This window comes from Podarcis erhardii (genome assembly GCF_964252035.2).
Source record: "Podarcis erhardii genome assembly, chromosome: 1".
In the NCBI taxonomy this organism is placed as follows: Eukaryota; Metazoa; Chordata; class Lepidosauria; order Squamata; family Lacertidae; genus Podarcis; species Podarcis erhardii.
Genome location: NC_138497.1, coordinates 65,203,143 through 65,230,312, shown reverse-complemented (window position 1 = coordinate 65,230,312; position 27,170 = coordinate 65,203,143). Strand labels below are relative to the sequence as shown.

At 42.6% G+C, this 27,170-nt stretch overlaps 1 long non-coding RNA gene across 1 annotated transcript; it reads right to left on the bottom strand.

Moving 5' to 3' along the window:
* Positions 1 to 19,932: 19,932 nt before the first annotated feature.
* Positions 19,933 to 24,295, bottom strand: LOC309352026. Its single transcript, XR_014161016.1, has 4 exons — positions 24,240 to 24,295; positions 22,108 to 22,181; positions 21,431 to 21,689; positions 19,933 to 20,780 (listed from the first exon to the last, which is right to left on the bottom strand). It is a non-coding gene; the product is annotated as an uncharacterized lncRNA (long non-coding RNA).
* Positions 24,296 to 27,170: the final 2,875 nt, after the last annotated feature.

Genomic DNA, 27,170 nt, shown 5'->3' with positions numbered 1-27,170 from the left:
GAAGCAATTCTGTCCCCAAACCTAAAGACTAGAAAAGACTGTTTTGAGCTTGGATGGCAGTGAAGCTGTGTCCCAAAGAGGAGCCATGCTAAAAACACAGCAGATTCACATTGTGTGGCATTTGCTGTACAGTGTCACTTTGAATGGTGCAACTTTAGACTGCTGGAATCAATCATTCAAATGTTCTCCTTTGTTTCCAATCACACACCATCAGCACTTGAAATGTTAAAAGCTAAACCCCTAGCACAGTTATTATATGGGGCTCAGATTTGGACAGACACTCACCTTGAATCTACAGAAGTGGTTCAGTCTAAGTTTCTAAGGCAATTTTTCCCCGTTCCATCTTGTGTTCCAAATCCTCTAGTCATTGTTCATAGAGGCTAATTGCCCCTCTGTTGAATTACAGATTTGGTATAGGACATTTAATGATTGGCTTCGGCTAAATTTAAATCCCACCAGTCTACTACCCTTAGTATCGCAAGACTGCCATGAGAGCGCTTGGACTAAAATTGTCAACCAAAAACTTTACTTTTCTGGTTTATCACCACGGCAGTTATTAACACTGGGCTTCAGTAAAGCAAACAATTTAATTAGACAGTGCCTATATGATACTGAGCGGCAGAATAATTTGACCACAAGAAGGACATTTTGTCCATGGTATGATGGTATCTACCTAGTCATTTTGATACGTTAGTACCCTATTTGCAAAATTTAACAAAATACAGAATTCCAAAATATAGAAGCACTTTCACTTATGCAGTTTTTAATATACTGCCTTCAGCTGTAGTTGAGGGTCAATTTCAGAATTTCTACTGGGAAAACAGCAGAAATGGAAATGGCAGTATTGAATCAGTAGCTCATGTGCTTCTAGCTTGCACTCTTTATAAAGATTTGAGGGGTGAGGTTATATACCAGGTCGCTCAACCATTGCCACTGTGTTCTTTCTTCTATCAGATCAAGATAACCAGGTGACAGCAAAAACTGCAAAAAAAATTAGCAGGGGCAATTAGAATAAGATCTATTATTTGATTATTGATGTAAACCTCCAGAATGTATTTTGTATAGTTAGGTTTTTACCTCTATCTTCGGTACATTGTATTTTATTTTATTGCTACGGCTGGTGTTGATGCAAATAGAATCTATTATGGCCAAGGATATGTGTTCTTCTTGGGCTGCCATACTTCGGGGGGGTGGGTGGGATGGATTTCTGCAAGGTGGCCATTTGTCCTGGATCTTTGGCAAGTAAACCAAGAAATCACAGATGTTTTCATTAATAAAGCTCAACAACTTTGGGGGTGTCTGCATTTTTTCTTCTTGAAATATGGCAACCCTATAACCTTCTCATTGACTTTTGTGAGCAAAATATATGAATGCAGGAGCATTCATACATGGGTTCCTTCATCTGCAATGGAAAGCGTCATGGCTCAATATTGTACCGTGTTACTCTTGCATTTGTGTTGCTAAGATCTCAGAAGAAGTTTAGTGTCTCAAATCGCAGAACCAGAACAGATGAAGCAGTCCCTAGACCTTCTCTCTGGAGTGTTCTTCTTGAACCCAGTACAAAACCTGGGTGAACTATCTGTAATAATTGTTGCTATTTAGGGAAGCCCCTTGAATCCTGCCAATGAGCTTGTGCGTATAATATACTTTTAAAAAAGGAAGAGCAAATGTTTGAGCTACAGGTCAAGATCTGTGGATTCACACTGCACTTAGCTAGATCAAAGATCCAGCATTAGATTAGAATCGATATTGCATATTGCAGCAAAAAATGACAAGGAATACTTTGTCACCCGTGTTATATTTCAGGAGGAACAGCAGTCATTAATGCATAAGAAAGTCAATTCCATTAAGAAGCAATTTCTTTAAAAGATCAGGACTGAGCCTACATTCTGCCTGTGATCCTCCTGCCTCAGAAAGAAGTATGTGGGAGATGCCAGTGTCTTAAATGTCATAGAGCTTACCTCTGAACAATGAAATCTGCAGTATTTTTTTAAAAAATGCTATGAGAATTTGATTTGTTTTTATTGGATGCACTCAACCCTTTTAAATCAGCATGCATTCTAATGCTAATATAGTAGTATCAAGCCAGGATGACTACAAAAGCAACAGAAGCTGTTGACAGGAGGAGAAAATACTTTTAGGGGTGCCAATGAAGGTGCATTTGAGCTGAGGGGTGTGGCACATCATCTTCTGCAACACTACAAGATATCATGGGGCACGCCTAGTGCCGCTGCTTGGGGTGGTAAAAGGTTTTCTACAGCACAGTTCCACTTTTCCTTAGGATGTTCTTATTTTCATTAGAGAAATGTTGGAAGAGAAGAAGAAGAAGAGTTTGGATTTGATATCCCGCTTTATCACTACCTGAAGGAGTCTCAAAGTGGCTAACATTGTCCTTTCCCTTCCTCCCCCACAACAAACACTCTGTGAGGTGAGTGGGACTGAGAGACTTCAAAGAAGTGTGACTGGCCCAAGGTCACCCAGCAGCTGCATGTGGAGGAGCGGGGAAGCGAACCAGGTTCACCAGATTACGAGTCCACCGCTCTTAAGCACTACACCACACTGGCACACTGTAGGGTATGGAGCTATCTGACCCCTGAGCTGTCTGAAGGCAATCCTGTATAGGGAAGGCTTTTTTTAAATGTTTAATGCTTTATTGTGTTTTTATATAAGTTGGAAGCTGCCCAGAGTGGCTGGGGTAACCCAGTAAGATGTGTGGAGTCTAAATAGAAAAATTATCATTATGGAATGGGACGTCCCTATTTTTATTGGAGAAATGTTGGAGGGTATGCATGTCCTCAATCCCCCCCCCCCCGAAAACTCTCACTGCTTTACACTTATATGGCTGGATGGTCACTATCACACTTTCAATAGGGAGCTTTGGGCAACTTTGGGATGTTTTCTTAATACATAGGCATGATTTATTCATCTGATTAATGCAGAGCATATCCCAGGAGCTTGAGTACTAGAACTATACCCACAAATGGAAAGGTACATTCTGGAGTTTCATTGCTTGCAGAAATCCTTAAGCAAGTGAATTATAAGTCAGAACAATCGATTAAGAAAGCAGCCAAAAGCTGCATGTGAACTGACCCAAAGGAGAACTACATCTGCACGGCACTAATGTAAACCAGGTGTCTGCAGTCTCGTCTTTGAAAAACTCATTTGCCTCTGTTGCACAACAAACCTGGGAAGAGTAAGCTTCAGTTTACACCTTAAATTTAACTAAGTCTGTGCCTCTTCTCCAGGCACATCCTGTACAAAGCAGCTTATGATAATAAAAATGCAAGTATAAGAAATCAGCATTACCAAAGAACAAACAACACCCCTCGCCACCACAAAGTCAATCTTCAAAACGGTCAGTCTTCCATAACATAGTATTCCAACCTCAATTCAGGAAACACCACCAGGTTATTCAGGGAAGGCCAGTCAAAACAAATAGGTCATTTCAAATTTCCAAAAACCCAGGAGTGTAGGAGAGGATGGAGCCAAATCTTTGGGAAAAGCCTCCAGGCAGGTCAGAAATCCTTATGGATTCATACTGTCCCTTATAGCTTATAGATATTCAGGTGCTTAGAGTTCTTATCCTCCACAATTAGAGTAATTTTTGAGCAGATTCACTCTCAGTATAACTGTCCAAAAAGCCTAACGTGGAGAAGATTTTAGCCAGAAATTTGTCTATAAACCAAAAATATTACTATACCTGCTTTGGAGGAGCAGTTCTGAAGATGTGACAGCAGCACGGATGCTTGCAAACAAAGCCACAATTATGCCAGCTGATTTCCAACGAGGGTTGGCATTAGTAGCTCCTTGTGGATTGCCACTTTCTAAGGACTCAGCTACACAGTTGCAAATAAAATATTTTGAGTGTTTGTAAAGTGCATATACAAATGTGACACTAGATAGCGATTGTGAGCTATGGCAAATTCAATATATTTTTCAAAACGTTTTTTTAAAAAGCATTTGCACAGCATTTTTTATATGTGCGTAGATTCCACCCAAGTCCCTTTCCTATCAAGGATGCTGATAAGCTATTCAAACTTTAGGAATGTCCTACTGTTATAAGGGTATTCTCAGACAGCTTGATAGGCTAGGTCCTTTCTGGTATCTGCGTAGCCGGAACAATAAAGTACCCATGGACCTTGGCGAGATTTGAACCTTTATTTCTCCATATCATTTCTATTGCTCCGTTGAGAATAAACTCCTGCTAGGGTGGGATGGTTTCAAAGTCAGACCAATTCCTATATTTGGCAGATTATAGTTGTATCTAAAAGGACTGGGGAGCTGGAACAACAGTGGAGTTGGCAGATACCGTAGGCAGAAGGTGGTGGGGCTATTTTTTCTATTACATGCACCCAAGAAGGCTAGGATTGTTGTTGTTGTTTAGTCTTTTAGTCGTATCCAACTCTTCGTCACCCCATGGACCAGAGCCCCCCAGGCACTCCAGTCTTCCACTGCCTCCTGCAGCTTGGTCAAACTCATGTTTGTAGCTTCGAGAACACTGTCCAACCATCTCGTCCTCTGTCGTCCCCTTCTCCTTGTGCCCTCAATCTTTCCCAACATCAGGGTCTTTTCCAGGGAGTGTTCTCTTCTCACGAGGTGGCCAAAGTATTGGAGCCTCAGCTTCACGATCTGTCCTTCCAGTGAGCACTCCGGGCTGACTTGCTTCAGAATGGAGAGGTTTGATCTTCTTGCAGTCCATGGGACTCTCAAGAGTCTCCTCCAGCTCCATAATTCAAAAGCATCAATTCTTTGGTGATCGGCCTTCTTTATGGTCCAGCTCTCACTTCCATACATCACTACTGGGAAAACCATAGCTTTAACTATACAGACCTTTGTTGGCAAGGTGATGTCTCTGCTTTTTAAGATGCTGTCTAGGTTTGTCATTGCTTTTTCCCCAAGAAGCATTAAAGGATTAAAAGGAGCTAATTACATTCCTGGTATTTTGGGCAATTTTATAATATCCCTTCTCCCCACAATGAAAGCAAATGAAAGAATGGGGAAAGTCCATTCTTGCTTCTTACCGCAGTTAAGCAGTATAAAAATAAAAATACTTAAAAGTGTTTAGGTTTATCCTGGACTAGTCTGGGTCAGAAGTGGGATTGATCCACACTTTCAAATCCCTGCTTCGCATGTGGCCCACCAGTTCGCTTTGATTTTATAGTATTTGAATCTTGGGACAATTTGCAAAATGCCAGCAATTTTGCAATGATCGGAATCACTGACCAGTGGTGGTTGTTACAATTCAGAGTGCTCACGAAAGGTTCTAGCCAATCCAGGTTAAGCACAATTCTCAGTAATGTGTGTGTGTATAGATGCCCACAAATGCATGTATGCACAGCTGACTGCTGTGATTCAGGTGAGTGGGTTCTAAGATCATTTCTGAGTTAGCTGGAGGCAATATGATTGCAATAGTTGTTCCTCCAGCTTGCCTGGGTAATAACAAGAGGCAGCCCACAGCTTTTACTTGAATGGTGATGGCAGCTGGCAAGTTCTCTTTGTTTATATGTCCACACTCAAATGAGCACATGCAGTTGTGAAATAATGCCATTGGTCCACCATGGTTCACATTTTAATGCAAACCTAATTCATACTTTCTGAAACAATGTATGAAACAAAACATGTGATTGGCCGTTTTGGCTTCCTAAATATAAATTGCTAGTTCAGCATCCCTGATCAGGAACCTGACAGGGGGCATTCACCTTTTGGCCCCCATTGTGCTCCTGGTCTACCCACCCCCTATGTAGCTGCAATTTTCATAAGGAAAAGGCACCCATGGGAGCAAATGGGAGTGTTCCTCCCCCCACCCCCCCGGTCATACACAAATAGGCATAGTGAGGGGGTGGGGTGCAATCTCTACTGGGACTGCAGCAGGGTACCCAGGATTATACGTCACCTAGCATCCACACCTGGGTCAGCCCAACTGTACCTGCAATATTTTTCTGAAAAGCCAGTTATACAATTGCTATTTGTATGATTTATGCCTCGTACTAGAGACGTTCTATAAGCAAATCATAAGCCCCATCACTGAACTGTGGTCCTGCATTCCTGCACCACCTAACTTGGCTGAAACAAGGTCAAGGAAGTGGTCTGGCTAACATTTGAACGGTCCCTGAGAACTGAAACCCGTGTGCTTCTGGGATCAATCTGCTCCTTACTCTTGGAGTATCTTATCCACTGCTGACAAAGAGAACATGCTTGGAGTTTTTCCGACATAGCTTTATATATCGTGTACGATTAAGTGCCCTATGAGGTCCTGTTAATACTAAAAAGTTTGTCAAGCAATGAGACCCTCTGGACCATACATAGTATTTTGTTTCTGAATATTTATGAGCACATAAAACTAAACTAAAATAAAAAGATTCCATCTAATTCATGTTGTATTCTTCCCCCGAGTTCTAAATTAGGTAAAATGATATCTAGGCCAGATTGTGTGGAATGCTTTCAAGACCTGAGATTTAAGGCAAACGGTTCATACAGAAAAGAAATGAAGAAAGGTACATTTTATCTTAAGGTAAACATTTACTTAAATACAGAAGTAGGGTTGTAAACTGCAACTGTTTTTGGTGTTTAGCAGGACCATGAACCAAATCTCCTGGTATTCCAGAGTTTGATGCAAGTAAAATGAATAGGGAGGTCCACAGAACAAACCAGTTTAGGCTTTAATCCTGTGCACACTTATTTTGGAGTAAACCCCATTGGACCCAGAGGGCCTTATTTCTAAGTAAATAGGCAGAGGAGCAGGCTGCACATTTATTTTGCAGAGAGATAAAAAAGTTAAGGCAGAAAATGTGTGACTGGTTAATAGGCACAGCTATTTTGTGATATTTTTTCGCTCCACAAAAGTCATAGCAGCAGCAGCAGCAGCAGCAGCAGCAGCCCAGACAGTTTCTTAAGGCTGTTCTTGCTCTTCTGTGCCCCTTATTTGATCATCTGCCAAGGTCCTTGAGCAGTGCCAAATCAAACAGCACAGCATCTCTATAAGTTGGCTCTTGGGAGCTATGGAATTCAGCTGCTGGAGTGCAATGCAGGATGTAAAAGGTGCAATTATACTGGACTTCCTGAACTTTAGATTCAAAGTGTTTTACTTTTAATCTTATCTCACAAGTATCTGAAAGTGGGAACTCCTTAGATGTTTCATCTGATGTAGATCTTAAGCTAGGACATATGAAATACAGGGTTAACAAGGAAACGGAAAATGCTCTGTGGCATGACCAAGATTTGTGCGGGCTTTCATAGGCAAGAGCCTCCTTCAACAGCTGCATCTTCCACAGATGAAACAGGCTGTTGCCAGTGAAAACAAATTCAACAAATAAAGCTGCGGAGAAGGCCTGCACCAGAGCCTCGTCCCCACAACATTTACTTTCCTCCCATGGTGTCCCAGGACTAATCTTCATGCATTTCCCAAACATAAGCACTTCCTTCTTTGAGAACTGTGGCAGGGCTTGTCTTTTTAGTTTTCTCTGCTCCCGAGATGCTGAGACGGCAATTCTGTATTTATTTTACTTGGGAGTGACTCCTATTGAACTCAATGGGGCTTATTTTTGAGCAGCTATGTATAGGATTGCACTGCAAATTTGATTTGCAAAAAGATTTGAGGGGGCAGGGAAACTAAGTCTGACGTATTTAAAATCCATTTGTTATTAATTACCCTTTTCTCTCTTTTTTTTGCACATAATAGCTTGTATCCTAATTTGTATCCAAACCTTTAAATCGCTTTTTGAAGCAGAGCAGAGAGAGGGCCTGATGGGTAGACTAAGACTGGTGCACTGTGTGGCCATACTTCTCAATCAGATGCTTTTTCATTTGTGCTCTCACAATCTCTTTGTACAATTATTCCTCCTTTGCAGTTGGAGAGCTGCTGCTAAGTGATAGCAACTTGCTAAGGTCCCTCCAGCTTGAGCAGGATGACAGGCTTATATTGAATCTTTCTAAGTAAAGCTGAGTGCTTTGACCAGTGAGTGAATACTCTGCTTCACTTGGAAGCGGGATGGTCTAGGATTGAATCCAATTAGTGCCCTTGTGTCTACAGAAGGCTTTCTAGGGGACATTTCTTTTAGTGGAAGAGAAGGGGGGGAGGTGGTGTTTGTGAATTCTCCCTCCTGTCCCCTCCTACCTCATTCTGGAGGGTCTGTCAACACTCTGGAGCCAAGGAGACCACAGGAAGGAAGGCGAATGGGCACAAATCACTTGCCCTACTCTTCCATTAGTGGGGGCATCCACTCAATCAAAAGCCCTTCCATGTGCACAAGGGACCATGGGACTGTACCCCAAGACTTATCTGTTTCTTTCTATGCAGTCCTCTGTTTTTCTGTGTAATCTGAAGCTTTACTGTGTGTACAGCCTCTATTCAAGGAGCTTTGTTGTTGAACTCACTACCCCTAGAAGAACTATATAATAGAAAAGCAAGCTTCTAATGGAGCTTACTTCCTCTTTTTGTGGCACAGTAGTGTTCAGGCTCAACTCTTTTCTACAGTAGATCAATACTGAACTTGTTTGCATTTACAGGGCTACCTCTACAATTGGTTTGGGTGCTTGGATGTATACAGAGGTCAGTTCAGCTGGAAATGCTTGAAGAGAAACTAAATCTTTTTACCTATTTGTGCTGGAGTTGGGGGGAAAGTTCAGCAATACATAACAAATTTTACTTTGCTTTTCAGATAACTTTTTCCCCCTTTTCCAAAGTATAGCTTAGCTACCCTTTGGTTAATTTGTAATTCCTTTGCAGATTTCAACTTCAAATTTATTTTCAGATCAGAAAGCCACATCCTTTTCTCTCTGAAACCTTTATATTGTCTGTATCTGAGAGTGTTACTATATACTATTTATAATAAATAGGTTCGTATGTATACCTATCATTTTCACAAATGAGTCAAATTTTATATGCTTCTATTTGAGAGTAGGTTCACTGCAAAATATGCCACATGAATATGTTCATATTTTTCAATAGCATGCCTTTCTCCTAGTACACTGAATATTCTGGCATTGGTAGCTGTACGAGAACCAATACCTTATTTTTAGTATCTAAAATGAAAGGAGAGAGTCAACTGTCCTTAAATATAAATATATAAATAAAGATTCTAGTACATAAAATGACTAGAAACAACTAGGATATATACGTATAACAAATGCTACCAGCGATGACCATCCATTTTCATTTGGTGGTGCTCCTTTTTAAGAAAGTTTACTACACAGGTCTTGAGTAGCAGAGTTCTTACACAAGTCCTCCATCCTATTATTATTTTTTATATTCCCCGTGTGCTGATATTACTTTGTCTGAGGTAATCCCCTCTATGCATTGTATGGAGATCTTGCGATCACAAGGTTGCATTCAACATAGTGCTAAGTGGCACTTTGTGTGAATGGAATGGCTTCTGCTTGTCGAAATCTGACTTCCCAACCCACCCCCTAAATCTGTTATGGGGTTTTCCCCAACCCTCCAGAGCTGTTTTGGGGGTGGTAGGGAGCAGGTGTGGGGGGAGGAGAGGGGAGATAGTCTTGTTGCACCATAGGAAGTCATTCTAATCAAATATTTATTTAGTAGAATACTGCCCACAGCTTCGCTGAACTTGCTTACTGAAAATTGGACCTGCCTTCAGCATGTGTCAGTTGGTGGAAATAAACATAAGTGAAAACATCCTGAGAATGTGGGCTTGGGAAAGCACATCTTTTCTTTTCTTTTTTTGAGACTCTGTCCTGCCATGTAATGCTCAAAATCTTCCTGACGCAGCGCATGCGGAAGACATTGAGGCATAGCTCATGGCAGGTGTAAGTAGCCCATGACCCACTTCCATAAAGCAGCAAGCCTGGTAGATCTTCTACGGTTGTGCAGCTGAGCATCAATGTAGAATTTGCTGGTTATGGTGGAGCCCAGGTAGACAAAATAATCTACCACCTCCAGCATGAGGTCACCAGTGGTGGTGTAATGTTTGAATATGTAACACTGTGTATTTTTGTAACATTTGTTGTTTTAGTTTTCTGTACATTGCTTATAGATAGTTTCATATATTAAGTGGTATAGAAATGGTCTAAATAAATGAAGTAAGGAAATAAATGGGGGATGTTTGGTGGGTGCTGTAAAAAAAACTTACAGCCCCAATTCCAAATAAACTCCCGTCTAAAAGCACCCAAAGTCTGTCAACATGTTTTATAAGCTCCCTCCCTCCCTCCCTCTCTCTCCATTCATTCCAGTAGTCTCTCCATTATAAAACCAACTGTGGGGTGTTTTTATACCAACGTTCACTGTAGTGCCGTTGCACTTTTCCACCGTGGCTTATTGTATTTTATTCATGTAGGGCCCAAAGTGTGCAGTGTCTATTTGGATTAACTGGGAAGATAAACTATACATAAAATTGCTTCCCCATCAGTAGTCTTCAGCCTCTTCAGGAGTGACATACATAAACTACTTAACAGCCCTGGGCAATATCACATGATAGCTCAGGAAGAAAACAGAAGTGAAAGCCACTTGAAATCATTCGATATTTCAGAGAATGAGAAGTAAAGCCTTGATCCAGCAAGGAACTTAAACAAATGTCTTACTTCAAGCATGCTGAGAGACCTCAATAGAATAAGGTTGCAAGCTTCCATTGTCCAGTAGCTATGGAGCATTGTGGATTTTAATGTGCCACCCTATCAAATGTGTTCAGCTCCTAGCCACTCTCTACTCGCCCATCCCCCATTAAATGGATGGCTGGATGCAGCTTAAGAGTTCTCAGCAAATGGTAGCATTGAACTCTAATCAAATTGGGGAACGAACTAATATCTCAACTTAGGAAATAGTCCTTTGGTCGGCCCTCATGCATGTTCACTTCATCAAATCTGGCCCTCTTTGGAAAAAGTTTGGACACCCCTGGCTTAGGGCCACTAAAGGTCTTAATCTGGCCCCACTACATGGCTCCTGCTTTTTGCAGGAGTTGCTGTAGCATAGGAGCCAAGAGACTGAGTTGAAAATCAAAGAAGTCCAAGTTTGAATCTCCCCATTGTGGTCAACTGGGTAGGTAGCCTTAGGCAAGCCACTCTCTTTCAGCCTCAGTCCCTGCTCTCTCACATCTGTGATATGGAGAATAATAATGCTGGCATATTTTAGAAATGGAATAGCAGACTCCTGGCTTGTGGGCCAGGTCTATCCTCCCAAGCATTTTCATTTGACCCTCTCCACAACCCACATATTTTGTTGGTGGCCTCTGCAGCCGTGGCAGGGAAAGACACATTGTGCATTGTCCATGATCAACACTCTTCCTCCAGCTTCTGCTACTAGGACACTCATCAGTCGTCACTGGTTCTCAGGCACTATTGGAAGCAGAACTTCACTTCTGATAATCCCTGAGCACTGTCGATGATCACTAGAGGAGGGAAGCCAGAGGACGAGTGCTAGTAGCCAGGCATCCTGCCATCTTACCTTCATTGTCCCAGGATCTTTCCTTACAGTGAGCACCCTGTTCTGCTCGGCTGCCCTGGGCTTCATCAGACTGCAACCAGGGTGACCTCAGCACCACAATGGAGAGGGAAAAAGTGTTCCCTCTCCGCTAGAGTGCTGCCCCATTTCAAAGGGGCAAAGTGAGTGCTTCTCTGTTGTTTACATACACTTGCTGGTATTCACCACTTTTGTTGTTGTTAATGGCTAGATAGGAAGTCCCTGGAGGGCGAGACGAGGGAGTTCTGGCACAAACTGCATTGCTAATCGAGTACCCTTTTATTTTTCTATTCTCTAACAGGAAGGAAGGGAGAGACCCAGACAGAAAGATAAGAGAGAGGCAGATAATGAGGTACGGGAGAGATGGAATGATAGAGGCAAGCAGTGAATACAGAAGGGGAGGTGACTGCTGTAGCTGACCTTTGGAAAATGTGGGGGGGAAGTCTTTGGGGGGAAAGGTAAGACGTTTAATTCAGCCCATTTAATTCAGCACCCTTTAAAATAGCGCACAGCAAATTGTCGCTTCAGAAAGTCAGATAGAAGTTGTGCGTGGAGGGGAGTTTTCTCATCTACTGATCTGTGTGTGCAGGGCTGGGCAGTCACTTTATGGTCATGCCACACTCAATTTTTGTGGTGTTTGGCCCTCTGATGCAGTTGTAACCTTTGGCAACCTTTCTGTCCCACCTTCACCGTGGGTGGTGGTGGTGGTGGGAGTGGCTCCGCATGCAGAAAATAGGTGGACGTCCTTCGTTTCCTGGTCATCAGCCAGGCTGGAAGGTCAGTCATTTGGTGGGGGCACTATTCCCCATATACATCTGCAAACCAGCAACTCCAAAAAAACAACAAACCCCAAAACATGCACCTCCATCAGTCTACGCTGCCTTGAAAATGCCTGTCAGAGACAGCATTAGCAAATGCTAAGACATTGTGAATAGTATTCAGCTAAGTTTTGTTCAGAGTAGATGTGGGTGGCACTGTGGTCTAAACCACAGAGGCTACGGCTTGCCGATTGGAAGGTTGGCGGTTCGCATCCCTGCGACGGGGTGAGCTCCCGTTGTTTGGTCCCTGCTCCTGCCCACCTAGCAGTTCGAAAGCATGTCAAAGTGCAAGTGCATAGGTACCGCTCCGGCGGGAAGGTAAACGGCGTTTCCGTGCGCTGCTCTGGTTTGCCAGAAACGGCTTAGTCATGCTGGCCACATGACCCAGAAGCTGTACGCCGGCTCCCTCGGCCAATAAAGCGAGATGAGCGCTGCAACCCCAGAGTCGGCCACAACTGGACCTAACAGTCACGGGTACCTTTATCTTTACCTTTAAGTTTTGTTCAGAGTAAACCCATTGAAATTAATGAACTTCAGTCATTTTCATTCTTTTCAGTGTACCTACCTAAGTAAAACTTAACTGAATACCATATCAAGATATAGTTTGTAAAAAGGCTAGATGGGGTTACCAATGAACTGCAAACGAAGTGTATGTGGTTCCTATACCACTGTTTTGTAACTCATAACTCCAAATTATAGAAGCAGAGGAATCTGCCCTTGGCCAGACCACTGGCCCCTCTGCCTCAGCGCTTTCTCTTCTGACTGGCAGCAAATTCCCGGGGTGTCTTACAAAAGGTTTTCCCAGCCCTACCTGGAGACCCCTGGGATTGAACCTGGAATATTCTGCATTCAAAGCATTTGCTTACGATCCCTGAACTATGCATGCAGATGCATGTCTCTCAAGTGAAGAAAATCCAGAAATGTACAAAAAGAAATGTCTTCCTGGCTGTCTGTGGTAGTAGATAGAGGGAGAGACCAGTAGTTAAGAGAACCTTACTGGACACAAAGCCCTCTGGGCACATAGTAGCTGTACGGGTGAGCGGATGATGCACAGAGCATGGGCTGCCCACATGATAAGATTACTTTAAATGTCACTCTCCTTGCATGTACTCTGTCCACAAGTATGAGCAATCCCACAGATTACTTATGGGGTCACAACTGTATAAACTGGCCCTCAGTGTCCAAGCATTAAATCTATGAAATAAACAGCAGAAGGTGTATATAGTGTCCGGCTTCATTATCAATTGATACTATTTGAATTTTGATGTGCAGGCTCTCATTTTGGCATATAGCCACATCCCCAAGGATAGTCCAACAATGCAGCAAGCTGTGTTAACTGATTACTTCACACACACACACACACACACACAAACAGTACATACCATTATAGTTAGGGATCAGTATAAATGAAATGCTATGCATAGTGAAGAAATGTGAAAACCCAGAATAAAATTGGAAAAATTCAGGGGGAAACTGGTTTTTCCTGTTCCCAAAAGCAGTTGTTGTTGTTTTCATGGACTTTGAAGATGCTCGAACTCAGGACGCAAGGGAGAAATGTGCTAAGAGGAAGGCACGTTTGGCAAACCCTCACCATGATCAACTCCAACCTGGAAACCAATGTCCCCACTAAGGAGGACATGTGGATCCAGAACTGGCCTCTACAGGCACTTATGGACTCACCGTTAAGAACGTGTTCATAGAAAACAATCTTACTCGGCTATGAGTGATCACCTAATAAGAAGATGAAGACGAAGTTGTTTTCAGAAAAAATGAACAAAGTTGGACTAGGACATGTAAATAGTATAGCGAATTGTTCTAAATCTGCATCTATGCATATAAATTTGCATATGCAAACTTTATTCAAATCACTATCCACTTTTTCGTGTTGGATTTCCTCTGCATTTGGGGTGAGGCACAAGTTAAGGTACAGGTTAAGCCTGCTTGTTTGAATACTCATGTTGTGCTGTAGTTTGGTGCTTAGCTTCCATTTCCCCATGAGTTTGTTCAAACTGATTATGATAGTTGAGCAGGGCTAGCCAACAAGGCACCCTTCAGGTCTTGTGGATTACAACTTCCATCAGCTCCAGTCAGCATGGGCTTTGGTCAGGAATGGTGAGACATGTACTATACACATTGGCTACCCTGCATCTAATGCCACAGTGTCATAAAATATCCATGCCTGATATCCATAAACTTGTATAATTCTTTTTAAGCAGGACTATAATCGTATGTTGTTTTCACACTCTGATTACATGCTCAGGCTACGGGATACTTGGATAAGCCTACAGTTCTTTATAAAAGAGAGGAAGAGGGGAAGTCACTATGTGGGTAACTGTGGCATTTAGACGATCAAGAAACCTAGCTGGCGCATTCCAGGTTACACAAGCTTTCAGGGGGCAAACGTGCAATAATCTGAAAGAACTGGGTATCTCAATCTCCACTCCTATTCCAATTTCTCTGAACTCTTGACAGACAAATAAAAGCGAGGGAAGCATAGTGAGAGAAAAATGGGTTTTAGGGTAGTTAATAGGTTTTATGCCATGCCCTCACAGACCAGTCTCATGTTTGGAGAGTCACTGTGGTGCTGTGGCTAGAGTTTTATGTTTGGATGTGGGAAACTTAAGTAAACATTTCTGCTTAGGCCAAAACAAAATGTAGGAGATATGTGGTTTTGTTTTCCTAAAACCAGCACGCAGGCCACAAATTGGATTGGGGCTGTGGCTCTTGTGAATGAAGGGCTTAGCCCCTTCTCTTGTGCCACGTGCAAATGGCCCTCATGAATTAGGCACATAGAGCCATATACAGGTACGCATTTTGTATCTGTAGTTTCTTTTCTTTATTTTTACGAATGTATACCCCACACTTTCATAAAACTATAGCAAGGTGGAGTATAACATATAAGGTTAAAAATCAACAAAAGAGCCACAAAAATATCCTTAAAGCATAATTAAAAACCTCTGTAAATACAAACAAATACTGACAGGTTGAAAGGCGGGGAAACCATGTGGAAAAGGCCTGTCTACACAAAAAGTTTTTCAAAAGGCATTGGAAGGGAGAAAAGAATGGGTCCTGCCAACTATTTACTGGTAGGGAGTTTGACAGGATGGGGTCTGCCACATTACAGACTTGGTCCCTGGCGAAAACCAAATCTCAGAGGCTTGGGGAACTGCTAGAAGTGTCTCATCAGAGGATCTTAGCCATTGAAGTGGAGCATAAGGTAAGGTAAAGGTAAAGGAACTCTGGGTGGTTAAGTCCAGTCAAAGGCGACTATGGGGTTGTGGTGCTCATCTCACTTTCAGGCTGAGGGAGCTGGTGTTTGTCTACAAACAGCTTTCCGGGTCATGTGGCCAGCATGACTAAACCACTTCTGGCACAACGGAACACCGTGACAGAAACCAGAGCACATGGAAACACCGTTGACCTTCCCGCTGCAGTGGTACCTATTTATCTACTTGCACTGGTGTGCTTTCAAACTGCTAGATTGGCAGGAGCTGGGACAGAGCAATGGGAGCTCACCCTCTCATGGGCATTCGAACCGCCAACCTTTTGATCAGCAAGCCCAAGAAGCTCAGTGGTTTAGACTGCAGCGCCACCTGCATCCTTGGAGCATAAGGAATCAGATGGTCACTAAGGTACCTCGGGCCTAAGTTTTTTAGGCCTTTGTGGGATTAACACAAAGTACCTTGAACTTGGGCTGATAGCAAAACAGTAACCAGTGCAGTTATCACTTTAACAGTTAACACCAATTTTGTGACTGCATGCATGTTTTGCCCTGGGAAATAAGCATGCAGTAGAGTTAAGCCCCCTTCCCCCAGTACCATGGCCCTCATCCAAATTGCTCCCCCTCACAGCTGTTTTTAGGAGAATACAAAGATGGCAGGAGATCTGATCAAGGATTTTCTGTTTAATGTGCAATTTGGCTCTCAGCCACAAATTTAACTAGGTGATGCTGGGCAATTCACTAACTTGAAGCCTGGTCTGCATGATAGGGTTGTTATGAGTCTGGGGCTATGATCTCTTTGGAGGAAGGATGCTCCATAAAATAGAACTAATAATAATCTTTCAGGGCTTTGATGACAGTCACATCTGGCTCTCTTTTCCCCTGTTACAGTAAATGTAAACCCAGAGCTTGCTTTGCTCCCCCACCCACTCTTCCCAGTTGTCAAAGAAATCCTGGGTCTGAACTTCTGATTCTGATTTAGAGGTTGGCTCAAGCCATTGGCATACATATATTTGAATGCAAACTTTGGTTCTGCAAACATTTTGGCTCTAATTACGTTGCAGCTTGAAGGCAGATGGGAGTTGATGAAGTTTGCTCAGCAGCGCAAGATTCTACTAGAAACATTTCCCACTACATACTCAAAATTATTAAATCCTAAAAGCACAAGAACTAGTAGGTTTTTCTTTAACTGAAAATTGGATTTCTCAAGGGAACTGGATTTGTCATCCTCTCCAGGGCATTGAGCTGTGTGGGGAGATTGATACATACCCACCCAGACCAGTTCCACATGGAAGTACAAATAACCCTCACTCTCTGCTCATTAAATGGGTCGTCTGATGAGCAGGTAGGGGGAGCAATGATCATCCGCATTGTGAGGCTGGAAGAACCTTTCTGCCCATCCCAGTGCAATGCTGGAATTCCAGTTCACATCATCCCCTCCTTGCTGGAGTGCTGTGGCACTAAGGCAAAGTGGAGTAGATGAAATGAAGCGTAAGAAGCGGGGGGGGGGGTCGACGACTGATTTTCTTGTATATGTGTGTGTGATTGTCTTTCTGTCTGCCTGTGTAGGATTGCCTGTGAGAGAGTGACAGCACTGGCATATCATGTGATATGTGTATGTGTGATGTGGGGGTATCTCTAGTTATCTCAATGAAGCAAAGAACCCAGTGCAGTGCTTTTTGGAATTAGTGTATTGTTACACGACACTCCAATGTGCAAGATTCCAGGGGTTGCAGGCATGCTTACCAGGGTCTGTGTTCCCTTTTGAGGCAATGAGGTATAGCAGAGACTGTTGTGTCTTTATGACACAGTCATACGTCTGCTTACATATCCCTCTGGGAAGTGTATACTTCCAGGTTTCGCTGCGCACACATGCGCAGAAGCGCTCAATTGCGCCGCATGTGTGTGCAGAAGGGCACCTCCGGTTACGGACTTTTTGGGATACAGCCGGGTCTCCAGAATGGATCCCGTCCGTAACTGGAGATACCACTGTGTAGGGTTTTATTTACATGTACCTTGGTTCTTGAATGCCTTGTGACTTGAAAGTTTTGCCTCCCGAGCACTGCAAACCTGGAAGTAAGGGTCCCAGTTTGCGAATGTTTTTCTAAAGCTGAACTTCTGACACAGCTTCTGAGGCTTCTGCTTGAGTGCAGGAAACTTCTGCAGCCAATTGCAAGCTGTGCCTTGGTTTTCAGATGTTTTCAGAAGTCAAATGGACTTCCAGAATGGATTCCATTCGACTTCCGAGTTACGACTGTATATACAACCAGCACCTAGATGGAGGGATTGCAGAGCATTCACATCCCATGAGGATCTGGCTTCCCCTATAAGGGCAGCATTGGATTCAAAGGGCAGCAAAAAGCCACCCTCTGTGTCTCTTTGTTCCAGCCTATCATCTCTAGCTCACATGGAATTCTGTTCTTCCATCTTTTCATTGCTAACTGACTCCAAGGATCTTCCTTCAACCTATGTCATTCAAAGTTGCAACCCTAAACCTGGCCTCTGAATCTGCCCACTCACACCCAGCAAAGAAAGGACCCCACAGCCCCTTGCCTAGCAGTCTTGCCCTCTGATGGTTTTTGTGGTGGGCCATCACCGCACTTGCAAGGTGGCTTGGCTCCTTAGCATAACTAAATCCAGGGGGCTTTGGTGTTTGGCAAAGTTTAATCAAAGCTTGATTAATTTTAATTTTTACTAAACCCAGGAATTATGGAGAGCCTGCACCTAGCCCAATTCATAATAGTATGTAACTACAAATGCAGTAAAAGACCCCAATGCAATGCTTTTTAAAATGAGTGCATGCCAATCAAATAAGTCATTATTAGTGCTTCTTCAAATAAGGCTTCATACACACATGACATTTTATTTTTGAATCAATGGAGAAGAGTACTTGTTTTTTCAGTGCACACATACAATCTGGATCTATTGCTCCCCCCTTTTTTTGCCCCTGAAAATCATTAATTGATAAACTGGTTTCATTCTGAAAAGAAAAGCTCATTGAATGAAGACTTATTCTGCAGTGTGTCCATTTGAAAACAGATCTAGGCAGGACCCCCAGCAATGTTGTGTATGTTGTATGTGCATCCACACCTGCCCAATGACATTGTAGGTAGGTGTATACAAAAATGGCAATCACGGATAGCTCAGTCAGTAGAGCATGGGACTCTGGATTTCAAGGTCATGGGTTTAAGCACCACATTGGGCAAATAATAATAATAATATCTGCATTGCAGGGCGTTGGACTAGATCACCCTCGTGGTCTCTTCCAACGCTATGATTCTATTATACTCCTTTATTCATTCAGCTGGGCCATGTGCATGGAGGAAAAAGCATGGATAACCGAATCAAGGAAGGGGCTTCAAAACACATATCAAGTAACCACATCCACTTTTGTGGAATCAATAATCAATCTGGACTGAAAGCAGTATGCTGACAATGAGTATGAACAATTCTAGATGGAGAAGAACTACATTTCTGTTGTACAGCCAGGTTATTGTGAATGCAGCCTGTGTCAATTAGTTCAGTGAATTAAAAATAGTATCTACACTAATAAAAAATAATTTCATTATTAGCGCTGTTTTAAATTAGTGCAGGTTAATCAAGTCATTTTCAATACTGTAAAAATACCTGCCTGCTTCTTCACTTTGGCTCCATCCACTTTTATGATGAACTCTCCCCGCACCCAAAGGACTGCAACATGTCAGTGTGGCCTTTGTGCCCTGGGCTCCTTTGAGAGGAAGGGCAGGATATAAATTGAAATCATAATCACCATATCATCACAACAATAACCACTACCAATGAAAGGAACATAATGACACTAACTTTAACATGTATTTATTAATGCATGAAATATTAGTGAAATAACTGCAGTGATGTTGATACTGCCAAGTAGAATAACTGCCATACAAGAAATGAAAATAATTTCCTAACCCAGTAGAACAAGTTTGTCTTTCTTTCTCTCTTCAGCAAAGCAAAGCAGCTCTTGGAAGACGATAGTGTGTGATAGCCTTGAAGCTAACACTGGCTGCTCATGTGAATTTCAGCTCATTCTCAAAAAATGCAACTCACAGTCGATAAAGAGAAGTTTTTGCAGAGAAGAAAGTCAATAGAAACAGTTTCCATCTGTGACCCTTTCTCACAGGCTCTGCAGGTGTTGTTACCTCTTCCTCAATCAAACTCGGGTTAGAAGAACCACTACCAACAGCAAGATAGCGCTGCTGAAGAATAGTGGGGTCAGCTAGTAACCTCAGAAAACCTGTCACTATGCTGAAAAATGCCTGCGGTAGCCCTGACAGCCAGACCAAAGCAACACATTTCTGAAGGAGAGATAAAAGGAACTTAACAGCGAGGCTCCTGCATAGCAATGCAAGCAACCTTGGTCCAGTACAACACAGTGTACTTCAGGAATGTCTGCTGCTGCAGCAGCAGCAGCACCAGCAGAATCTTGACTGTATCTGGTAGAAAAATAATAACCATATGTTCCCTGAGCAGACAAGGTATCAATGCTTTTATAGCGACAATAATATTAGGGCAGGTCTGTAACCAGGTGGAACGTGCAGGGCTTCAGGGACCTGCCACTTTCAGCAGTACGTCAAACCTCTTTTTCCAGATGTTTAGCTTTTATTTTTATTAAAGTAAGTTTCTAGTCCCTTTCTCAAAATTAAAAAGAAGAAAAACATGCAGGGAATATTTTGCCAGATTGCTCATTAAAAAGTAAACCAGTTCCCACCTGGCAGCGTTCTGGCCAATGGAAGCCAAAGCTCTCTAGGATGATTAACAAGCACTTGGACTCCTAGCGCATATTTTTTTAAAAAAAATAATGTTTTATTTTATTAAAGTTATTAATTTAAACATGCTGGACTTCTAGAATTTAGGTTTAAGTAGGCTTATGCTGTTTCGTGTTGATTTACGATGTCTCCCTCCACGACCCGTAGTTTCCACCACCAAAAATTTATGGCTGAGAGCCTGTACTAGGTTGTAGGTGGGGGAAAGTAATAGCTTTGCATGCTCCATGTATTGAAAGTACTGGCTAGCTAGCAGCTAGTTGGTTCAGATGCAGCAGAAAACCATGGTTTCCCACTATTTGAATGACCCACAGTGAGCCTTGGCCACACAGACTGTTCCTTCCTCCTTTTGCAGGAGTGTGCAGAGTTTTTAAGCATCTGCTTCCAATTCTGGGGGGGGGGGGGGAGCCACTGTTCTTTGAAATATTCAGATGTGGGGATCAATAGTTTACATGCCAGGATCTGAAATGGCATTTTGATCCTGGCTTGTTCACATGAATCGTTGTTTAGACAAACCACAGCTTCCCAAATCTGGACACCACAGGGATCTGCAGTTTATTTAAAATCAAGAAAAAACAGCAAAAGAGGATATGAGTGCACAAGTCGAGTCACACCACAGCTCATTCATGTACAGTGGTACCTCGGGTTAAGAACTTAATTCGTTCTGGAGGTCCGTTCTTAACCTGAAACTGTTCTTAACCTGAAGCACCACTTTAGCTAACGGGGCCTCCTGCTGCCGCCATGCCACCGCCACACGATTTCTGTTCTCATCCTGAAGCAAAGTTCTTAACCCAAGGTACTATTTCTGGGTTAGCGGAGTCTGTAACCTGAAGCGTATGTAACCCGAGGTACCACTGTAGTGAGAAGAGAAACTATGGGCAGGATTCAGCTAAGTTGTGTGTGCGGAACAGGGTCCAGTTGTACAATGGGACTCCCCTCCCCTCCTCACTCAGCACCAATTGTGCCCCCTAAATCTGCTCTGAAGGGTTGAGAGAACCCCCCCCCCCCGAACACGAAGAGGAGAGGAAAGGAGAGGTGAGGAGTCCCGTTGCACAAGCGATCCTCATTCCACATGTGCATATGCCACGTAGTGCTATATTAAATTCTGGTTTTCTGATACACTAAATTGCTCAGTCCATGGAAATCCTGTGGAAGAATAAAGTGATAACTTTCTTAAAGGAAATCTGAGCAGGCTTACCAAAGAGACTAGTGAGTATTCCTGGAGAGGCACGGAAGAGGGTGATCTCAAGCCTCAGCACCAAACAACCCATTCCGTTACTCCAGGCTTTGTACCTTAATGTGTTTATGCCATATTACTGCTGCAATGTAGTGGTGGAGTCACCTGTTGGAGAGAGATGCTGCCAGTTGGTGTAGAGAAATAATATTCAGCAGGTGGTGCAGGACTCAATATTGGGTTGCAGTCCGACATACGATGGATCATGACAGGAGCATTGCCACTATAGTTACATGGTAGAAAAAGAAGATGGCGGAAGCAATGGGTCCCCAAATGCAGGTTTGGGTTAAAAGTGGGTCCAACCGGTGTAGAGAGTGTGTAGCTACATGCGTACATAGCTAGAATATAAGGCAGCCTCATGTTTATACCTGTTGTTGTGTAATAATTAGTTAAGCTGTTTATTGTAACCCAAAACTACCTAAGAATGAAGAGAAAGATCCAAATAACCAATATGGTTTTTTACTTCAAGGGTGGTGGTGGTGGTTGTTATGCAAAATGGGTGACTGGGAGATATAAACACAAAACTTGCAGCAGAACTTGCTAGCAAAACAATCAGAATTGGATATTGCCTTCAAAGCAAATCAAACACAGCTGGAGTGTTTACCAACATATCTGCACGAGATCTCTTAAAAATAAGGTACCTATCTGCCAGAAGATCGTTCTTTATTTTCCTTTCTTTGAAATTGTCATGAAGCTTTGACTCCAGATAAGAAAACTATAATGAAATAAAGGAAACATTGTTTAGCTGTCAAAATGAATTTGATGTGTGACATGTATGGGAAGAGGGGAAAACAACACAAGATTGGATAGTGGGTTCCTGAAATTTATGTGAAAAGAGAGTGGGGCAATCAAAGATAGCCCTTGACGTTTGATAGAAACAACTATTTCATTTGTTTGCATCCTTCGTTCTTACATGAAAGGCAAAGGAGGTTTGTGGATATCGATTAAAACCATGCAAATAGTACTCAATAGCATTTGACATTTTCGTTAACTTTGATTTTAAGCTTCGTCATATTTCACTGTTGGAAATGTTCACAGAATTATACACAGATAATAAATTAGTGCACAGAGAAGAAATGCTTTGATTTCCCTTCTCCGTGGAGGTCATATGCATGAATAAAAGTTAGCACAACCAGTGTTATAATTCTTGCAAGGAGTGTTATATGCCTGCAGTTTAGTTATATAAAAGCAGAAGTGTCAGGTTGCAAGGCCGGAGCTCAGGCGGGGCCAAACCAAGGCACAGTGCCAGGACTTAGAGGAGGTGCTTGACAGAACCCATTGCTCCCAGCCATTGCACTTTTGCTATATGAGCTGCCTTAGGACTTCAAGACAAACAAAAGGAAGTACTTTTTCACACAAGACATAATAAATCTATTGCATTTGGTTCCATGAGATAGAGGGTTGATCACTAGCTAGGGAATTAGAGAAATTCATCGAGGACAGGTCTATCAGCAGCAACTAGTCATGAGGGTTATATAAAACCTCCGAGCTCAGAGGCAGCACGACAATGAATACCATTTGCTGGGTTGCAGAGAGAGCTATTGCCTTCATGCCCTGCTTGTGAGCTTCCCAAAGGCATCCAACTGCTGCTGCGGCAAACAAGCAGCAAACAATATATGAATATTTCGTTTGATTCAGCTGGGCTCTTACGTTCAGTCCTATAGTACCACCTTACTTATACCTGCTGGGTTGGAATCAGATTTAGTCAGGCTTATAGTAGGCACACTGAAATAAATGGGACTTAAATTAGATGATTGGCTTAAGTCCCATTGATTTCAATGGCTCTAGTCTAAAGCACAGCCCAATATAAATCCAACCTATTCACTTCTACACACTTAACTCTCGGGACTGTGACTACAAGGCCAAGCCAGTTAGAGAAGAAAGTTAAAATCACTGCAATAGCTGTGCTATCTCCAGGAAAAATAAAAACAGGCACATATTTATTAAAGGGGGGGGCAAACTTTATGAAGAAATCTTAACACACACACACCCCTTTTTATCCCAAACGTAGGATGTTTTTGAGCTTCAGCATTTATACTTTTTCTAAAACAAGTAAGGCAACTTGTGTTTCAAACAGATCCTTGGTGATTTAAATAAGGTGGCCTTTGCTGTATTTGCCAGCTTTCAAAAAGATGTCTGGGCAGTCTGAAAATAAAATCACTGCTCTTTATGGCACACTAATAGAATGTGTTAAGTAAATTTACTGCCTGTTCCTAGTCATATTAACATGGAGACAAGTCCCCTCCCCCCCTGTGATTTCAGTGGAGCTTACTCCCAGGTAACTGCGTAGAGAATTGCAGCTCATGCATAGTGAGCCTCCTCATTTGACTCCTCTCAAGCTTCCACATGTTGCTTCTTCAGGCACAGGATCCAAAATCACAACTCAGTTTGACTTGGTGGAGAGCCTTTTCCTTGGCCGCTATTTTGAGAAAGCCATTGTCCCCTGTAATTTGTCCTTATGTGTATTTTGGAAAGGAAACCCTGTCAATAATTTAATTAGAATGTGAGGGGAGAGGGAGAAAAAAAAATGTATTCAGAGGTAGCCAGACCCTAAGAATAAGAAGGAAGGAGGAGAGAGGGAGAAAGGCTGTGTAAAAAGGTTAAAATGCAGACCTGCATTGTTTGCAAAAAGCCTGCTGTTTCCTTTATGTCTAACTGATCTGTGCCAGAAGCCCTCTTGAATTTCTACAAGAATAGAGCTTCAGATCATCTGCATTCAGTGCCAGAGTCACGGCCCTGGAACCGATAATTGCCTCTGACAGGATTTAATTACCTTCTCCAGGACCTTTTCTCTGTTTGATTGGAGACCACCCCCTGCCTCCGATCAAATCAGACAGTAATAACACACTGAAGCACAGCAGCCAATCACGAGTCAAGTCTGAACAGTGACCTTGCTGAGTAGAAGCTGATTGGCGGTGTCAGCCTTGTCAACTGTGTCAGTGAACCATCAGACAAGAAAGGGGGCGAGGGGGGGCAGAAGAGAAAGAGAGAGAAAGCGCACACAAGATAAGAGAACAGCATTAATGCTAATGGAGTCTGTCAGCATGCATGGCTCGAGGTTGCATTTCAAGTGTGGCGATGCACGGGAACAAAAATGATGGCAAATCTAATGCAAACCTGGAATGATCACACACACACACACACACACACACACACACACACACGAAACATATCAGAGAATTAATGTACCTGGAGCACAGCTAAAATAAAAAGATCCATGTGCCTGATATAAGAGAATCATATTCCCAGCATCTCTTCCTGTAAAATGCCTTGAGTGAATTTCTGCGTTTTAAACCATCACCGTTTTATGAGGGAACTATGAAAAAAAATATCATACTTGATAGGCACTTCAGGGGCCTGCATTTTTAATACTAACGTGACATGTGCCAAGAGTGTATTAACTATGGTTATTTTAATGCAAGGTCTACAGTTGCGGAGGCTTTTAAGCCAAGAATTCTACATTCTTTCAGAAGTGTTTTGTTCATTTATTGAGGAAATAATTAAATATGAATGCTTTCCTAATACTACTCGCGGAACATTTGCCCAAAAGTGCCCTGAACACTGGTTTAAATATAGCTGAGGGTGCAGCTTCAGGAGCGAAGGCTGATGGTTTATACCTGCTGAGTCTTATTTGTGTTCTATGACACTTGCTCTAAACTCGGCTTAGCCAGTGTTGTGCTTGCAGGAACATCTGTTTTATTTTAGTAGTGGGCAAAATCCTTGCTCGTGTTGAGTTACTGTTCTGGTGACATATCCTGTGTGCTAATGCATTGCATGTTATTACCTCCACCAGGCACTCTATGGACTAGAGCTGCTTTTACCAACCTGGGGACCTCCAAGAATCCTAGGAACTGTAGTTTGTTAAAGGTGCCGGGAATTGTAGCTCTCTGAGGAGTAAATTACACTTCCAAGGGTTATTTGGTGAAGTCATGTGCTTTTAAAGTGTGTTAAATCTATGATGTGTCCATATTTAGTGAGAGTGAGTGGCTACGAAAAGTGAATCCTCTCTTCCTTTGCCTGATGAATTTGTCAAGAGGAAAGTGTGGTCCCCTGTAGAGATTGTGATTTTACTGGTGTTGGGAGTTCTGGTAAACTTCAGTCATCACATCACTAAATCTGTACATAAAATTATGGACCAAAAGCTTGATCAGGACAGGTTACAACAAATGGAGATTCAGAATTAAGAACAGTTAAAACAGATTACCGTTGCTGGAATAGGGTGAGTCCTGGAAACACAAATCTCAGGTGTCAAAGGCTAGGGAGCATTCACCAAAAGCTGTACAGTGGTACCTCGGGTTAAGTACTTAATTCGTTCCTGAGGTCTGTTCTTAACCTGAAACTGTTCTTAACCTGAAGCACCACTTTAGCTAATGGGGCCTCCTGCTGCTGCGCCGCCAGAGCACGATTTCTGTTCTCATCCTGAAGCAAAGTTCTTAACCCGAGGTACTATTTCTGGGTTAGCGGAGTCTGTAACCTGAAGCGTATGTAACCTGAGGTACCACTGTATAGTGAAGATGCCAGGCACACCTGCGTGAGGAAGGAATTCCACAACTTGGGGGCCTCCGCAAAGAATGCCCTCACCTGGGCCACCACCACCCAAACATCAGAGGGCAGCAGAACTGCCAAGAGGGCCCCATCTGCTGTCGTTATCCCCCAGGAGGGTCTGTAGGGAAGGAGACGTTCTCTCTGATATTTGGGGCCTAAATCATTTGGGGCTATAAATGCTACTGTGAGCATCTTGAATTGGGACCAGAAACTGGCATCCAATAAGCACACTCACACACCCCACTACATCCAAGTAAGCAAGAAGTGTGATCAGAGTCAAGGACACATTTCTGCCAGCCCAAAACGCTGAAGGAGGGTATGAGGTAGAGCTGATGAGAGCCCTGCAGGCCAGATAGAGAGGCACTGAGGACTCCTGGTCCCAAGGTTCCCCACTGATTTAGCCCCTGGTCCCGAGGTTCCCAACTGCTGCTTTATCCAAATGTCACATTTAACATACTTCTCTGCTTTGAAGATGGGTGTGAACCCATGGTAGCTGCACCATTTAAAGTCTTGTGAGGTGATTCTCTAAATTGCCAGCATCTGTCCAAATTTTTTATAAATGCCTTTTAGTACTTATTAGTATAACACCATCATTCAAAATTTAAATGCTTTGTCACTGTAACTATAAATCCAAACTTTGCATGCCCAGAAAAAACTATTCTCTCACAATTTTTAAAACACATTTTCAGTATTTCAGGCAATTGGCCTACTTGATCAAAAATTTTCTTCTTAAATATGCTTGAATTATAGACTTTCATTTATTTCATGTGATTCACCTGTGCATAGATTTTAATTCAGAATTCCACAGCCACCAATTCTACACCAAACAAACCAGCCGGACTGTATTCTGTGCCAAAACAATCAATAAATTAAAAGTTATATGTGGTTTCCTGAAAATCCATTCATATGCTGTTTTTTCTTCTTATGAGTCAGCTTTTTTACACTGACACATACCTGCATGTGTTCTAGGTTTGCCAATGGCATTTACGAGCTGCCTGTGTTCAGAAGCACTGAATTCCGAACATATTACTTAGCCTGTGTTCTCAACATGGGATGAACCAAGTGCAAGGATGGGATACATGTGGATATGAAGTGCTGCTGCTGGGTTACACATTCTTCCAGAATTCCCATTTTTGTGTGTGAGCATCCTAAAATTAAC